The sequence below is a fragment of the Myotis nattereri genome, assembly GCF_964212035.1.
Source record: "Myotis nattereri genome assembly, chromosome: 10".
NCBI lineage: Eukaryota > Metazoa > Chordata > Mammalia > Chiroptera > Vespertilionidae > Myotis > Myotis nattereri.
Window position 1 is genome coordinate 68,985,131 of NC_138085.1, and position 6,141 is coordinate 68,991,271.

Genomic DNA, 6,141 nt, shown 5'->3' on the forward strand with positions numbered 1-6,141 from the left:
AGAACAAATATGATTTGATATTTTTAGCTTAGGGAGATCTATCTTAAGCCATGCATGGCTGATAAAAATGTGAAATCTAAGCTCTTTGAATTTCTCTTGAGTTAACCAGATGGTGTGCTTCTGATCTGCCTACAAAATCTTTCCATTCTTTCCAAATAAAATGCTATTTTTTTACTTTCCACTTAAAAATCATATGCTTTTAGATTTTTTCCAAGTTAAAAAAAAAATCCAGGCTACATTATACACTAAAGTAAACTATCACGAGTCCTGGGATTCCTGGGACTTGGGTCATCTCAGGAACATGTCACTTACCTTCATGTTCTTTACCTTCACCTTCTTATATCTTCACGTCATGTAGGCTTCTCGTATATCCTTATGGTAACAGCAAACATACATATATTCCTTATTATGTGTCAGGCACATTCTAAGCTCTTTTACATATGTTTAAATTTAAAAATTTTTCCACCTTATTGATATTTAAAAAACTGCATATATCTAATGTATACAATTTGATATATTTGCACATATGCATTCACCCATGAAACTATCACCACAATGAAAGCATTCTTTGCCAAAAATACCACAGAAACCCAGCCAGTGTGACTGAGCACTGTCCCATGCACCAAAAGGTCACCCGTTTGATTTCCAGTCAGGGCATATGCCCAGGTTTCAAGCTTGATCCGCAGTAGGGCCGGGTGGTGCAGGAGGCAGCTGATTAATGTTTTTTTCTTTGAAAACATCTATTTCTATCTCTCCCTCTCCCTTCTTCTCTTTAAAAAAAATCAATTAAAAAAACATTTAAAAAATACCACAGAAGTGATGCTTCAGGAGACATTATAATTTTGGTTTCTCCCATTATTGTGATACTATGTTTGACATTGGTTAAGGTGGTATTGGCCAGGTGTCTCTGCCAAGTTATCAGTTTATCTTTTGTACTTATTAGGTATCTTGTTACTGTTGTTCTTCAAACTTTCACTCACTAGTTTTAGCATCCATAATTATTACTATGATGGTTACCAAATAATTTTCTAATTTCATCATTTCTTCCTGACTTTCTACCTTAAAAACTCTTTCGTGCTTGCGGGCACTCTCTCTCTCCTCTCTCCTCCTTCCTCCATCTGTCTCTCTCATTGTGGTCCTGTTATTTACTCAATGGGTTATATTCCTTTGTTTTCATTATTTATTTTGATGTTCAAACTGTTACAGATTTCGTCAATGAGAGCTCCTTCAAATAGGTTCCTATGATTCTGACACAAAAAGATGCTCCAGGCTCTTCTTGTATTTTCCCTGCCCCTGTCCTGGAATCAACCATTTCTTCAAGAAGTCTCTGTTCTTTTCAATAATAAATGAGATTTAGAAAACACATCCAGGGTTAGGTGCACTCGTTGCTCCTGAGCTCTATGAACGGAACCTACATACTTGTGTTCATATACACACATGCATACATATACATATATTAACATTTAATCATTTCAATCCTATGAAGTAGCTACTACTTCTATTATTTTCATTTTATAGTTGAAGAAACTGAGAATCAGAAGCTAAGTAACTTGCCAAAGTTCTCCCAGTTAAGTGATAAGACCTAGATTGGAACCTGGGTAGTCTGGCTACACATCTACCCTCTTTTTTTAAAAAAGCAAACTAATCTTCAACTGTGTCATGGAACAGGAAAAACAATGTTCTAAAGGACTTTAATAGGACAGTGGCAAAATTTGATGATGGTACTGCTCAGTCCAAAATGTCAAACATTGCAGGTGATTATCTGGCCTCTGCCTGCTTCTTACAGCCACTTACACAATTTTGGCTGTAGTTACCCCAGCATGAGCTCACGTTCTGTAGCTTATACCCATTACTTTTGTTCTTTGCCTTGAGCATTATAGTAAGTCTGTTTCCGTTTCCATATTTTAATCATTCTGACCGCTGAAAGGAGCTTGTCTGCCTTCTTCCATTCTCAGTCTTCTTTTCTTCAGCATAAACATCCTCCATCCTTTCAACCATTAGCTTGAGAAGCTGCTTATGTGTGCTGTTTGCCAATGCTCCTTCCAAAGAATGGCACCTGAGTAGTCTGGCTCAGGGTCTTTCATGAGGTTGCAATCAAGCTGTTGGCTGGGGCTGCAGTTGTATAAAGGCTTGACTGGGGCAGAGGGATCTGTTTCAAAGATGGCTCCATCTCACGGCTGTTGGCAGGAAGCCTCAATTCTTCAACATATACACCTACCTTCTCCACAGCACTTCTGAGTGTCCTCATAACATGGTAACTGGCTTCCCAGGAAAAGAGAAAGCTCTTTGTTAGGCTGATTAGGCTTGGGAAGGACCTGGCACCCTTTTCAAATGGACCAATTTCCCAGGCCTCTGATGGGCCACCCCTTAACCAATCTATTTCCTAGATCTTTCCGGGTTGTCTCTTATCCAATCTAATCCTTTTCCCAGGTTAGACTGACATACCTCCATGGTGGCCTTCTTGGTTCCTACTGCACATTGGCTTACCTCCCCCTGTATTGTTTTCTCTCTTCCCCCAGTGACCTGGGAGGAACAGACTCCTGGTTTCCTGGGGAGTGTGTGAAGCTGTAACTTCCTGAAGAAGCCAGTCGGCTTCTGGTCCTTAGGTGATTATGCCTAATAATGCCTGATTTCCTCTGCTCCCCTCCTTTGTAACAGCTATCTATGCTAACACATCCACTGGAGAGTGAATAAATAACACATGATATATTCATTCAAAGAAATGCTCTACAGCAGTGGAAATGAATAAATTTACAGCTACCTGTAGGCCCACAGATGAAGCAAGATGCAGAAGAAAATATACAGGAAGATCCCATTGACATACAAATTTAAAACATAAAAAACCCTACATATATTGCTTGAGAATATATACATAAATAATAAAATTATAACAAAGTGCACGGAAATGAAAAACACCAAATTTAGGAAAATCAATTTTATTTGGGGAAAGAAAATGTGATCACAAATACTATTAGTAATGCTCTACTTCTTAAGCTGTTTATTCCTTGACACAGTTTCTGAGTGCATTAATCTGCATACCTTTTTATAAGTCTAAACTGTGTCATAGCACATTCAAAAGAAAAACCGAGTTCCCCCTTGAGTTTTCAGTTCTGGCCTCACAGGGTTGGGGAGAAGCAGGGAACAGGCTGCTGCTATCCCCCTGGCCACAAATTCCCCAGGTCACGAGTTCCACATACACCTGTTTCGGAACTTGCTTACAGGACTGGTGCGACAGAAAAGCATTGCGGGGTGATGGCGCATACGGACAAGATGAGGGACTATGCTGAGCAGCTCATGGACTATGTGAGGCTGGGAGATACCAACCAACAAGACATGCGCGTGGGTGACTTCTGGCTCACAAACACTTGATCCCAAAGCAGTTTCAAGTACTGGCCCTTTGGTACCAAGGTCAGAATGGGGACCACACGAGAAGGCTGCAGATTCCAAATCGGAAAAAGCACGATTGGGCTAAGATGGCAGTCATCAAGTATAAACGGAACTGCCTCCCACCCATTTTCATAGGAATCATTTTCATGAACATCTGTAATAGGGTTTTATATCTTCCCCAGATGTTATCTTCAGTTCCACAACATCAATGAAAGCCATTAAACTATTTTGCCCTACCTAGTTTGGCTCATTGGATAGATGTTGGCCTGCGAACTGAAGGGTCCCAGGTTTGATTCTGGTCTGGGGCACGTACCTATGGTGCGGGACTCATCCCTGGCCCTGGTCAAGGTGCATGCAGGAGACAATCAACGTCGCTCTGTCGTCTCTCCCCCTCCCTTACACTCTTTCTAAAAAAAAAAATAAAAAAAAAAAAACCAAAGGAAAAATATCCTCAGCAGAGGATTAACAAAACAAAACAAAAGTCATTAAACTTAAAATGATGAGAATCATTGATGGCTGACTCCTAGACGACCCACAGTGGGGATGGAGCCCACAACCCAGGCATGTGCCCTGACCAGAATCAGTGACCTCCTAGTTCATAGGTCAAGGATCAACCACTGACCACTGAACCACACCAGCCGGGCAGTCATTAAACTATTTTTTAAAATTGTGATATTTTGCCTTTTAATTATTAAGATACTTTTATGTGTAACAATTGAAGCTTTGCAGTAATGACTATTTTCTTTCTTGTTTTTGTTGGATGTTTTACGAGTAAGCTCATAAATCTAAATTGCAATAAATCCATATTAATAAGTTTTATTAAATATTTCATGCCTAAAAATCCTTGACTTTATTTAACATTAACAGCACAGTAGATGGTGTTGACAATTTGTGGTGTTTTTTTTTTTTATTCCTCACCTGAGGATATGATGTTTTTTATTAATTTGAGAGAGAGGCAGAGGGAGAGAAACACTGATGTGAGAGAGATTGATTTTACAGAGAGAAGGGAGGAAGGGTTGGAGGGAGGGAGCAAGGGAGAGTGAGAAAGCAAAACATTCATGTGAGAGAGAAATGTGCCCCAACCGGGGATCAAAACCACAACCCACATGAAGAAACAGAATATATTAGCATCTTAAAACCCCAATCCAAGTACCCTCTTTCAGTTACTTCATTCCCACTCAGGAGTAACCAAGATCCTATTTTTGTACTTTACATAAATAGATCCATAAAGCATATATTCTTTTGTGTCTGGCCTTTTTTGTTCAATATTAGGTTTTTGAGATCATCCAAAATCTTACATGTAGTTATAGCTCTTGCAATCTTATTGTTTTCTCTTGTGACATAATTTGACTATTTGGGTTGTTTCCAATTTTGGATATTACTAATGATGCTATGAACACTCACTGCATCTAAGTCAAAAAAATCTCAGTGGTAGCACCAGTATCCCACTCAACTATTCAGAAGGGGTGCTGAAGGATTTTTTTTCAAGCTCTTGCAAACTATAAATTAGCCCGGCTGGTGTGGATCAGTTGGTTGAGCATCATCCCATGCACTCTCAATCCCCAGTAGGGGGCATGCAGGAGGCAACTGATCGATGTTTTGCTCTCACATTGATGTTTTGTTTTCACATCGAGTTTCTATTTCTCCCTCTCCCTTTCTCTCTCTGAAATCAATATAAACATGTTTTTTAAAAAACTATAAATATCTTAAAGTAAAAACATGTGGATATCTTGGTGAAAATTAATAAAGTTGAAACCAGGATTACTACCAATACAAAATGTAAGTAAGGAATTATTTTTACAATGCCATTTTAATCATTCTGATATCTTTCCTTAAATTAACCTTTAAATTGCAATCTCCGCATATCAAAAGAAATTTAAGTGAGAGACCTAACCCTAAACTTTATGTTTAATTATATATGGCTGTACAGGGAATATTTTTTTTAGCTATTTCTTTTCAGACCATTACACCCCATAAAGACATGCTAGGATTAAGAATTTATACCAGTTTGTTAAAAGTAAATGTATTCACAAAGTGCAACTTTCTTCAGAAAATATCATGATTTCAAGTGCAAAGATGTAAGAATGTCTAGTATTCACTGATGTCAAAATCATTATTTCGGGATTTATTTAAAAAGTGGCAACAGATTCTCAAACACACAAACTACTGCCAGGAAATTATACACATGAGGAAAAGAGCTCTTGTAAATCAGTTTCTAATGGGAAATTAAAATGTAGTACAAAGATATAATACAAGGGTTTAACAACTAAAGAAACCATCTATGAAAGAGGATAATAAAATACCATTATTTTGTTTATGTGACTAAAATATCAGAGCAGAGAGTTCTGAGGGCGATTTTTAGCTTTGTTAAGACCTACTTCAGACTGCCATGCCATGCAATCGGAAAGAATTATATTAACACAAATCTAAATCCTGTAATAGGTCATTTTCAACACTATGAGACAATCTATGGCTCCGCATCCTGAGTGTTGTTCTCCTTTGTTGCAAAGAGAAAAACAATAAATGCAACTTGTTCAAATACCAAAAAAAAGAGAGAACTGTATGGAAGTAAGATATTTTAACAAACATGTGACACATACAAAAAGGAACAAACAAAAAGGCAAAACAAACATGTCACAATTCCCTGAAGTCTAAAAATAACTAAATATGCCTTAATAAAAATATAAAAGATAAGTAATAATCATTTTAAAATATTCTATTGGTTTTGCTAAATATGAAAAATATTATTTTTAT